Genomic DNA, 12,830 nt, shown 5'->3' on the forward strand with positions numbered 1-12,830 from the left:
CCTTTGAGATGTGAGAGCAGGTTACTGAAATACGTGCAGGTGCAGGGTGGGAATCTCAAAAGTTTTAGAAATAGGCATTTTGGGAGGAAGCCACATTTTTATTATTTTCTTTGAAATGTACAGTTTCCTAATAATCCAGAAGTTTCTTGGTACTCATTCTCTCTCTCTCTCTTCTTTGAGATTCCAAAACAGGAGCCCAATTCTTGCATGAGATTATCAAGGGGATAGAGCTAGAGCTGAAGATAAACCAAGCGTTTATTCACTCTGCAACTTGTTTCAGTGAAACAGCAGCATCTCAGTTAGTGCTGAGCATATCATATCTGTTAATCATCAGGATGAGTTAGATCAGAGTGTTAATGTTTCTTGACTACTCTTTTGTCTTTTCTATGTCAACAAAGAGATGCAATGACAATCATATAAATACTTTATGCAGGCCTATGATGGAGTGTTTATTCCACACCAGCCTTGAAAGGGTTAATGAGGCTGAGAAGGGGGCCCATTAACTTGATCGGAGGGGAATTACATTGGATAAGCAACCCCTCATTGGGAGTAGAGCTCAGCTAAGAAAGAACAGGTGGGTCTATGATACAGCCAGGAAGTTGGCAGCAGAAGCATGCTGCAGTATGGAGGTCTGTGGTCACTTTCTAGCCTTAGCGGGGGGAAAGGAAAAAAACAGGCAGAATATAGAAGCTCTGGGGTCCCGGCTATGAGGGAAGGGCATACCCAGAAGAGAGTGGAGAAAGACCCTGATAGAGGCAAAGTAGGAGCAGCCTAGGAAACAGTAGCAAGGTTTGGGACAGTACAGACCTTGGCTGCTGATTGTAGTATCCCTGGGCTGGAACCTGGGGTAGAGTATGGGCCCCGGTTCCCCTACCAGCCACTGCAGAAGTGGCACAGACAGGCAGTGGAGAAGAAGACTGCCTAGAACAGTTGTCCAGTGGGACTTTGATGCTCTGGAAGGGGAGGACTATAGTGACCTGGCCAGCGGGTGAAGTCATGAAGAGAGAACACCCCGAGTTGCAGAGAGAAAGAAATGGCAAGGTGCATGAACGAACAACAGAAGGGGATGTCGGATGTGAGTGAAGCTAATCCCCAGAGCAGCCAGGAGGAGGTGCCTGTAGTGGTTAATGGACCCCATGACAAGGCCATACACTTTTTTTCCATTAGTCCAAGTGATCTCCTGTTAATTAGTGACTTAACATGAGCTAATTTTAGAAGCAAGGAAGTCTCTCTCTTTTATTTTTTGCAGCGAATCAATACAAATATACCAGGTTTTATTATCTTTTAAGATCTCTGGTGCATTGCGTGTTTGGTCACCGCATGTTTGATTAGATTAATTAAAATAGTTGTGTTTTGTTTATGATCAGGGCCCCGTGAATTCTGCAACGCTATGCGGCACAAATTGCCATGGAATTCACTCCTACCCACAGCATAGTTGCTCCAGAATCTCTGTCATCATTTTAAAAAGTTGTATATAAATATGTCTAGTGCTTGTAGTTCTGCAGGTAACACTGAAAATGTGATCCCAGTTCAAACAAGGCAATGATGCCCGCTGGTCTGGAAACTGCTTGAAACAGTAGCTGTGAGAGGCTTGAATTACCCCATTTGTCTCAACCAGTTCTGTGGAATTTGGTATTTTTCCAAGATGCCCCAGCATTCAGCATTATTGTTGTGGAATTCACCATTGTGAGGCAGACAGGCATTTGCATCTTGTTTTCTGTCTCCATGGTCTGCTAGGCCCTGCTTGCAGTTGCTTCTTATTCTCTAGTTTTCCCCACCAGGTGGATTTAAATGGATTACAGTGCATGCTGAAATGGTCCTTGGAGTTAGGCAGGTATGAGGTGCCAGAAGTGTAGGGAGGTGAGCTGTGATAACTGCAACACTATATATAAACTGAAGCTTAGGAAGCAGAGGACATGAGCCACTGAGGCTGGCTACAATTTCCCCCACGTTCCCAGGGCATATAGGGGGAAGGAAGTTCTGAAGGGGCCGTCGGAATAACATCACAGGGTTCAAGTGCTGGGGAATAGAACTTGCTGCCTAAGATAGTAGCACAAAAATCCATTATCCCTGAATATAATCATGATCAAAAATAATCTGGCAAATTTACACCAATGATTATTTTCGTGTGTGTGTAATGAGGAGATAGGAATGAAGGATTATTTCATGAGAGAATAAATCAACATTTCAGCAGAATGTAGGCGTTGCTGACATGGAATTTGGTCCTATTGTACATGGAGCCCCACCCATAATGCATCTAGGGTTTTCCAATGAATTACAGATACTTTCTCCCTAGACACTATAATCCACTACTGAGCTTTGGTAATTTCTTCCTGATTACCCCAGTTTTAGAGACTTCCCACAAACTCCGCATGACTGAAGTGTCTCAGTCCAGATACATCCTAACGTAAGACCTATGGGAAATAATCCAACAAACGCTCTGTAAAGTTATTATAGAGATGAGCAAGCCAATGAAAATTTGAGCCATGATCAAGCTGAGTGCCTGGTTCTGTTCCGGAGAAGAAGGAAGAGCCAAGCCAGGGAGTATTCTGGCATTCTTTCCAGAATGCACAGCAACGTGTTATTTACCACAATATTTTTTGGTCCTATGTGTTATCTAATGATTCTGCTTGTGTCTTGCCTTACAGAGCTAAGCTAGATCATTGGTTTGGCTCTCCCTTGATTTTTCTGGTTGGCGTAGATCTGTTTAAAGGGTAAAAAATGCAGCTCCTATTCCATCTAACAAGGTATGCTTTCTACATCTCTAGCTCAGACTAGGGCCAAATGTGGCGTTCCATTTCGTAGCCTTTTTATTATAGCGGTGGCTGCTAGTGGCCATTACAGTTGAGTTTGTAATACAGCCGCCATATAATACTCTGTTCTAACACACATAACTTTCCAAAACATTCACTCCTGAGACTGAAATTTTCCATGCTTGGTCTCTGCCTAAAGGTGGATTTTTGTGGAAAGCCCAAAGAGAATGCATTTAGCTAGCTGTTTTGGAGTTATAAAACTATGAGAAGAACCACATTATTTTTCCCATAGGAGAAAAATTGTTCTTGCTATCCCCCTCTCCCCTTGGGAGTAGCTTGAAAATGACTGAACTTTTCAACTTTTACTCATGCATCGTCTCAATGAGTAGTATGTGGTTTGAAGGGGGGAGGTGGAGTCAAGGCTGCAAAATTGGAAAGCTATGAACATTTGAAAACATGCCATAGTGCATAAGCATAGAAAAGAGCCTTAGCTTATCAGCAGTGATCTTAAACATGGATGAAGTACGTAGGCATGTGCAAGTAGTTAAGCAGATAAGTGTAGCCATCTGAAGTTGTCTAAATATGCAAGAGCTTTAGTAAAACCCGCCCTACTTCCTCAACCTCTTTTCTGTCCCACAGAATCTTAGAAGAACGAGCACAGGACTGGGAGCAGGTAACTCCTGGGTTCTACTGCCTCCTCTGCCACTGATTGGCTTTGACAATGCTTTGCACCAAGGGCCAGGTCCCCAAAACACACCTGGTTGCACTGCTTACTGTGGGTAGTCTCACTGGAAGCCTGCATCCAGTGCACTAACCCTGGTTCTAGATGATTTGTGAGCTTCACTTTCCCCATCTGTAAAAAGGGGACAATGACATTTAGGTACTTCCTACGGTGGTTGTTAGGCCCAGCTAAATAACTTTTGGAAAGAGCTCTGTCATTGCCTGATCCCGAACCGGAGGCTGAGGGGGGGAGTGGGGCACTACCTACCAAGGATAGCACTACAGCCAAAAGTACATATACTCATGTGCAGAATGGGAAAGAAACTAGCTTTCTATGGACACCTGTGCTAGTAAAATAACAACTATACAAATGTTTGTGACAAGCCTATACAAAATGGGGGAGACAACAGCTGAAGCAAAATTATTCATGCCTGACTAGGACACAGTGCCCGTCATGCAAGACATTTAGGGTACATCACACAGTGAGCGGCAGCCCACAGCAGCAAGTCTCCTAGCCTGGGTCAACAGACTCGGGCTCGCGCTCTGGTGCTTGCAGTGCAGATGTCGCAGCTTCAGCTGGAGCTCTAGCTGTACACCCTCCTCCCTAGGCATCAGAGCCAGAGCTCCTGCATAAGCCACAATCTCTACACAGTTATTTTTTAGTGCCGTAGTGCAAGCCAGAGTCTGTGACCCAGCCTCTGAGAATCATTGCCTCTTGCTGTGTCTTGCTTAGGCCCCGATTCTCAGTCCACAGTGGCTCCTTTACTCTTCCTCTTCGCTCTATATAGCTTCAGTAAACTAGATGGAACTGGCCTCTGAAGAATGACCCCAACATAGTGGGCTTCTCTGGGCAGTACAGGGCTTTCACAGTTACTGGGAAGAGGTGTGCAATGGGAGGAGTACACTGCACTCTGGCTATCCTGGACTGCTGAAGCATACTATGGGGGGTGCGGGAGAGTCATTACAAGCAACCATAAATTAAAAGTAGCCTCCAGAATCCAGGGGGGCTAGAAGTTGGTGTAAAGCCTCCTTTGTCCCCATCCTGAGCTACACTGAGCTTAGCTTAGCTCAGTGCAGCTCGGAATTGGGGCCTTACCTTCCGGAGCCTGTTTCCTCTTCTGTGTGGGTAAAACGATAGTACGTGGCCTCTCAAGGCCCTCTTAAGTCATGAAAAACTGGCACTCAGCAAGTGGAATGCTTGCTTGGGGGGGTGTGAAGGTACTGCACTGTAGCATGAAAACTGTGGATTGTAGCCTTGCTTACCTCAGTGAGAGAGGGAGGGAGGAAGGGCATAAGCAATCAGGTGTCCATTCTGTGTCAAGAGGATATTTATTTAAAGACCTCTAAAATAATGTTTTGATTCTCCTTAAAAAATCCAGACCACACAAATTCAGATAGTCATTCCTTCCAAGGGCCCAGTTTGGTTTGAGAGCCTAGGTCTAGCTTGAACTACCTTGCTGAGGCCAGGGACCTGGTTCTCTGCAGTCTTATGGCTTGGGAAGTCAACTTTTTGCTAACCAGTCTTTTCCCCACCCTTCACTTTTTCATGCTGTATCTTTCCCCTTTCCCCATTTTTTCCATACATGACTTTGACTGGTCACCTTTCCCTTCAGCAAGAACGAAGCGGTCACCAACACCAGCCACGCATACAAAGCCACAAATGACACACAAGAGAACAAACCAATAAAGTATGATTCTGCAGGGCCTCCATTCACCTAAACGGAAAGCTCCAATGCTACATTTGGCATTATGTGGGGCTGTTTGAGGCTATAACCCAGCAGTACTCCCATGCCCAGTCACATGATTCAAAGATGGCAAATACTACTTGGCTTCTGCAGGAGCCAGATGAAACCTACGTTAATTAAATCCTAGTACCCCAAGGTAAGAGCACACAGCTCTCTTTTAATATAGCAATGATGCAAAAATTCAGTAATGAGAATTTGCTTCGACTACAATCCTGAATGGCAGATTGTTCTGTCATACCAGGAAAGAAAATTCCCCTCCCCATATACAAGCAAACTCACTATCATGCCACTGACACTGAGTCCCTGACTTCAGAGGTGCTGGGCATCCACATTTCCAGTGAAAGTCAATAGGAGCTGCAAAGCAGACACTACAGGCCAGAATCTCTGTGGCTGTAAATTGGCGTAGCTTCATTGCCTTGAACTGAGCTCTGCTGGTTTACTCCTGCTGTGAATCTGGCCCTATAGGTGAACACATGTATTGGGTCAGCTGTGGCGGAGGAAACTTGGACAAGGCGAAGTGGGAAGGAGTGGGTCAGCAATAGCTGACAGGATATCAACATGTGTAGATTCCAAAAATGGCAATACTCTGTGTAATCTGGTGCCCAAACTGAAGGAGATGAGTTACTTCTCTCCCTTGGGTGTGTGGGAGTCTAATATGATATATGCAGCTCATAGATGTCACTGGAAAACTGAGAGAGAGGTGGGTAAGTACCTTCCTGGAGGCATTGTGGTCTAGTGGATTAGTCATGGGACAAACTGGGCCTAGCTAGCCACTCAGTGAGCTACTTTAACCTCCTGATGATTGTTTGGCCATCTGATACTAATTAATTGTTCACGGGCTGTTCGGATAAATGAATTAGTTTGTACAGCGCGTTGAAAATATAAATCAGAACACACTGTAAGTATTATGAGGTGCCGCCTGCAGCTTCATTCAACAGAGAGCAGCATTGTACCGGGAGAACAAACATCTTTCCCTGCATTCTCAGTGCTGCCTTCCACAGGGTCAGATGGCTTGGGAGATCCTCTGGATGTCTGCTTGCTGAGGAATGGGAGAGACAGTGAAAGGGGGATAGTTCTGTATCTTCTGTGAGCAGAGGACTAAGCAAAAAAAAAAACGAAACAAGAGAAAGGGCGACAAGGTAGCCAGGGAGCACTTTGGCTCAACTGTCGAGAAGTTAGGCCTGAAAAATGTAGCCTCTTTGGTTCAACTCTGGCCAGGGTTCACTAAATCGTTTATTTAGAAGATAGAGGAAACTGAGTTTCATGCAGTTTGTGTAGATTTTTCAGACAAGACTTTAAAAACGCAATTTCTGTCTGCTCTTTGTAGGGTTTTTTCCTAGGATTTCTTCAAACATGGCTTGTTGGTATTTGGGTTTTGTTAGTTAGTTTTTGTTTATTTTGGTTCTTACTGAGATTTAAAAATTTAAGGCTGAAGACTGGGACAGATTTATTCCTCTGCAGGTGCCAGCCCACAGAGAGAAGGGAAACAATCCTTGCCTCCATTTTGCTGGTGCTGAGGGGGCTAGTTCAGCACCAGGCACAGACTACAGCAGCCTTCAGGTTTCCTCTAAATTGGACTCCTATCGCATTAGCCTCGGTGGGTATGTCTCAATGGCACCATCGGTCTTTACAGAGCATCGTGTCTGTGCCAATGAGTTCTCTGATGGCTGCTGAGTTCGATGCACGAGTGACAGTGCTGTCCATGGGTAGAGCACACCCACCCACTAGCAATTCTCTGAATCCGAGCAGCAGATTCTTTCCTCCTCTTTATGCTGGTTATCACAAAGCTTAATCCAGTCCGCCTTGCAATGTCTTGCTCCATCTACAAGCTGACTCTGCCAACCACAGTGGCATTCTGCACTCCTTTTCCAATCATCCACAGATATTCCAAAGGATACTAAGTCATCTTTACAAGCACCCCGAAATCTGAGCAGCGGTCTGCCTCCCTTTCTAGGCCCTTCTCGAGCTTCAGAGCACACCTTTGGGATCCTGTAATCTGGCATTTGCTTGACATGTCCAAGCTACCTGAGTCTTTTCTTACTAATCAATTATCCCCATGAATGACATACCATCACGATTTAACACTTCCACATTTATCTTGCCATCTTATTCAAAGAATTGTATGCAAGCATCTGATATGAAAGCAATTTAGTCTTTTGGTATGTTTGGCATAAATCGTCCATGTTTCTGAGCCATATAAAAGAGTGGATAAAACACATCTCATAAATATGGATTTTCACGTTAGTTGACAAATTTGTTATTGTTCTAGGCTCTGTCTTGCAAAAGACCAAAGTTCCTGGATGCTTTGCCTATTCTATTAGTGAGCTCAGCATTCAGATCTACATTGCTGGTAACAGTTAGAGCCAAGGTAGCAAAATTGGTGAACAACATCCTGAAGAACACCATCTAAGGTGATATCTGGAACCAGTTCTGAAGAGCCCTGGTGCACGATAACAGTCTTTTTCAAAGATTTTGCATGAATCAGAGAACTTGGTAAGATGTTGCAGGGCATCAACACTGTGAACCACAGGGGCTGCATCATCGGCAAACAACAGGTCCCTTTGGATGATTTCCTTCACCTTCGTCTTAGCTCTGAACCTTGCAATGTTAAGCAAACCTCCATCATGTGTAGTGCTAAGATAGACACCCTCTCAAACATCACGGAACACGTGTTGAAGCAAGAATGAGAAGTAAATATTAAACAAAGTAGGAGCCAGCACGCAACCCTGCTTCACTCCACTGTTGATGTTAAATGATTCCAACTCTTGGTTTTCATACACTATGGTTGCCGTCATGCCATCATGTAAGGATTTCACAAGGTTTATTAATATAGGTGGACAACCCAAGCTTCTTCAGAATGATGTAAAACCCTGCTCAACTAACCAAGTCAAAGCCTTTTGTTAAATCTATGAAAGCCATGTACAGTGCAATATGTTTCTCTATGCACTTTTCCTGCAGTTGTCTTACAGAGAAGACCATGTCTATTGTGGACCTTCCTGAGTGGAGGCCACAGTGGCTCTCAGGATAGATTCCTTCAGCTAAAGTTTGAAGTCTATGTAAAAAACTAAGTCTTAAGATTTTTCCCACGATATTAAGAGATATACATCTGTGATTATTACAATCACTTCTATCTCCTTTGTTTTATAGAGTTGGATGAAACTAGCATCCTTAAAATCTTGTGGAACAGTTTCTTCCATCCAAAAGAGTAGCAGTACCTTGTGCAATCTTTGCAGCAAGTCTTTGTTTGCAGATTTGTAGATTTCAGCAGGTGAACAATCAGATCCTGAGGCTTTCTTGTTGGGAATCTTTTTGATGCTTTGTTCAAGGTCCTGTAGTGTACGTTTGGCATCCAGAGAAGTCATAACTCCAAACCCAAGCAATTTTTCTAACACATGGTCTACTGCAGACTCCCTTGAGTATATCATTCCATAGTGCTCAATCCACCTCCCTTTATCAGTTACAATATTGCCAGCCAGATCTTTCAGCAGAGCTGTCTTATACTTTATCGACCCAATGGCCTTTCTAATGCCCTCATACAGATGACAGTAGACAGTTGTATCAGCCACCTGGTGGTTGCTGTTGCAAAATTCTTGAGCATACCTCCTGGAAGCTATTTGAACAACCTTATGAGCTTTTCTTAAGCTGTTGAGTGAATCAGTAATAGGCATAAACTTGTAGGTGATCAGGGCAGATCTTTTCCTCTCAGTGAGTGACAACAGTATCTGCGAATGGTCTATGAACCAGTCGATATTTTCTTAGTACTGTTTCAAAAACTCTTGTCTGCCACATTGTTCATACTTGTTTTCAGGACTTCCCATGCATCTGAAGCAGTTTCATTTGTTCTGGCTGACTTTGCTGCTACTTCATAAAAAAGAGGTTTCTTGACAGGATCATTGATTTGGCACAAGTCCATATGAGGTTGTACTGCAGCTTTATTATGGTGAATCTTCTCAGCTTGAAATTGCTCTTTGCAGCAGACAAGAGAATGGTCTGTGTCACAGTCTCTGTGTGGGAAGTATCATGTATGCAAGATATCTTTCAAATATGTAAGTCTTGTGAGTCTTGTCCTGGGCATGACTTTAAACTGCATCCTCCACTGCTTTGGGATACTTCTTGGTTGAAGAAAGGCTAAGGGATCTCACCCTGACAGAAAAGGCATTCACGCTGAAGTGATAGGCAGCTCTATTCAGGTTGCTGTCTGGCAGAAGCTACAACCTCTGTGTCACTGAATATCCAGACTCGCTCTGGCCTTTGGATTCTGGGTCAGTGGTCTAAAGGGGGGATGACAGGTCTATGGCACCTCCACTCCTCCATAATTTTACCTAGGAGTATGCACTGAAGGTCTTGGAAAGATGGTCACAGGGATCTGAAAGATGCATAAGGGAACTGGGGCAGCTACTAAGATTTCCAAATAGCCCTGTTTAGGGATGGTCTGCTTACCTCATGTGAGGGTGGCCCTAGAAAAGGTGGGTCAAACAAGCCCTGGCTCATTGTTCACATCTGGCTCAACAGTTTTTACAAACAGAATTGTTTGCTGGAATATTTGGACTTTGACCCCTGAATATGAGTTTGATCTGACTTCAGATTTGAGGAAAAACAGCTGCTGAGTAATGAACTTGCATGTTTCAGAATTGATATTGCAGCTCTTTCAGAAACTTGACTCTCAGAAACAGGTTTCATAAGGGAGAAGTACTACACCATTTACTGGCATGGCAAACCTGAAGGAGTAAGAAAAGAGTTTGATGTAGATTTTGATATCAGAAATGAACTTATGTCATTGTGTGACACTCAGATTGCAGTGTCCATACGTATCATGATTCATGACACTTTGAGTTAGTCTACAGAAGGGATTTATTAACCTTGTCAGTGTCTGTGCTCCAACTCTGCAGGCTAGTGATGAGGAGAAAGACCGCTTTTACCACCAGGTGGAAGAACTGATTAGCAGGATTCCATGGAAGGAACCAAGCCTAGTGCTTGGAAACTTCAATAGAGTTGGGTCCAATGCTGAGAACTGGCCTGGGATCCTGGGTAGGCATGGCATTGGATGTGTGAATGACAATAACCAGAGAGTTCGAGCTCTGTGCCAGTCAGGGCTTATTGGTGACTAACACCTTCTTTGCTGGGCAACATCAGAAGAAGAACATCGTGGAGACACCCAAGGTCCAAGCATTGGCATCGGCTGGACTTGGGTGTATCCATACTGCAACTAAACCGCTCCTTAGCCCGAGCCCTGTGAGTCGCCAGCCATGAGTTTTTAATTGCAGTGTAGATATACTCTCTGGGGCTTTGCAGGGACACAGAATTGCTTGGGCAGAGGTCTATACATCCCAGTCACACCACCTCACACCCCTTCTATCCTCTGGTTTGCTCCACCTTGGAAGTGCCCTGTGTCCAGTGTTGCCCTGGAAGAAGTAGAAAACTAGTAGATCCAGCTGTGCACCTGGTATAGGTGGGATACTGTTCAGGGGGATACTCAAGTCTTCCCTATGGCCCCTTTGCACGAGCCTAGCTGGAAGAAAGGTGCTGCAGTATGATGATGATTTAGACCCCTGGTGAACTGCCCTTCTCCTTATTTTGAATAAGGCTGTAAAGCAAATGGCTGTTTATATCATGATTTGTCAATTAATTAAGTAGGCCCATACTTTAATACATAAACACAAGAAGGCAGACTTAGGTTTGGGCCTTCAGCCTTAACTCTGCCTTTCTTGTTCTGACTAATTGGTTTCTCAACCTTAAAATTGCATAATAGCTTTCTGTTCAGGACACACAATAATCCAAGGCTATATCTTCACTGTACGGTTAACATTAAGTGATTAGCACTCCAGTCAGAGCACCCACATTAGCTTAGTTCAGGTGTGAATGTCCCCATTGCAAAACCCTACCCATAATACTGAGTCCTCACTGTTTCTGCACTCACCCATATATGTCTGGGGCATGTCCTATGGTATTATGTGCTGATATTCTCTGGGATTCTTTCCCAGGCAGCTATGTCAATTTGAGTGGAATTGTGGGAAGGACACTGGAGGACTATTAGCACTCGAGTGATTTTATTTTGTTTGCCTGCATCCTCATTGCAAACTGGGTGGGTTCCGCACCAAGTTAAACCAGAGCCAGGTTCTGACATCTACCCACATCTCAGTAAAATAGCTTAAAGCACCTCCAAACCCTGCTCAGAGGTTGCTTGGGAGGGTTGGGCTAAAACCTGGGTAAGAGCTTGGGTTAACGAGGCAATAAAGACATACCCCAAGAGCTGAGCTGGTTGCAGCACAGAGTAATGGAAATAATTTTCCCTTTTACAGTCCACATCACATAAAAATTGCTTTTTTCTTTCTGAGTGTGTTGGAATCACATATGCACTTTATTTAATAAAAATTCACCTTGCTATTTTCTCCCACCCCCACTCCCTTGAAATACACAGAAAAATAACAATACTTTGCCCACAGAGGAAAGGAAGGTAAGTTTTTCCATGTAGCAAATATTAGGCATTTCACCTGCAATAACTCCTTGTGAGTACAATGGTGCAGTTTTATTTAGAGTGCATCTCCTCCATTTCACTACGTGACCTACACCAAGTGGACACCAGTAATCTTTGCAGCCTAATGGAAGGAGATGGGGAAGTTGGTCATGCAGTAGCAGCTGCTTGTTTTCAGCAGCACCACTGGAGAGTTTCTCACATTCTCCTCCTCCGCCTCTTCCCAAATGTTCAGCCTGCTGTGTGCAAGCTGGGTGTTTACAGTTCAGGGCTATGGAGGAGGAGGAAATATTTTGCCTATTGTTCAGTGACGTCAATGGCTTAGCGCCCAGTCACTTGAGGGACTGGGGTGCTTAGTAAATGTCAGCACAATGCTGCTAGTGCATGTGCCTTACAAATCTGCTTTCAATGCATATAAGGTCTCCCCTGCAGGTTAGTTCCAATTGGCATGACAGGCTGGGACAAAGGGGCATGCATAGCTGAAGAACAATACCCGTGAGAGTGATTATGCCTCTATTTGCCTGGGGAATGGGTTACATATGGATTTTTTATTAGGTATTAAAGCCATCTCTTTCCCTGCACCAAGCTCTTCTCTCTCTAATTTTATTATGATACAAATAAAGTTCTGAAAAGAAATTGACAGAGTCTGAGAATTTCACAATAAATCAAACAGCAATGAGTCATAATGAGACACTACATCAACCTTTCCCAGCTCTGCTGGTACCAGGTATTGCTCACGGAACTGGAAACTAACTTGTTTGTCTCTGTAGTTTTTTGTCAGAATCAAAGTTGACTCTTGAATGGGAGAGGGGAGTTAGATTTATGCGGGCACAAAAGAAATTGTTACTGTGGTTGAGGTTTCTGACTGGGGTGTCCACAGGCTAAAATTTGGAAGCCAAGCTCTAACCATTTGTTTTGCAAAGACAAAGGCATTTTTTGAATAGTGAATGAAGAACTTGTATCTACACTTTGTGCACACAAACAGGAAACTTCACTTTCAGACAAGCAGTTACCTGTTCTCTGTGGGTGTATGTCCATTTGCTTATTAAAAAAAACCCAACCTCTGTGCACACAGGCTATGAGGTGAAATTCAGGCACTCAGTTTTGTGAAGCATTTTGAGATCCACAGACGAAAAGCAC

This window comes from Eretmochelys imbricata, chromosome 3 (assembly GCF_965152235.1).
Source record: "Eretmochelys imbricata isolate rEreImb1 chromosome 3, rEreImb1.hap1, whole genome shotgun sequence".
In the NCBI taxonomy this organism is placed as follows: domain Eukaryota; kingdom Metazoa; phylum Chordata; order Testudines; family Cheloniidae; genus Eretmochelys; species Eretmochelys imbricata.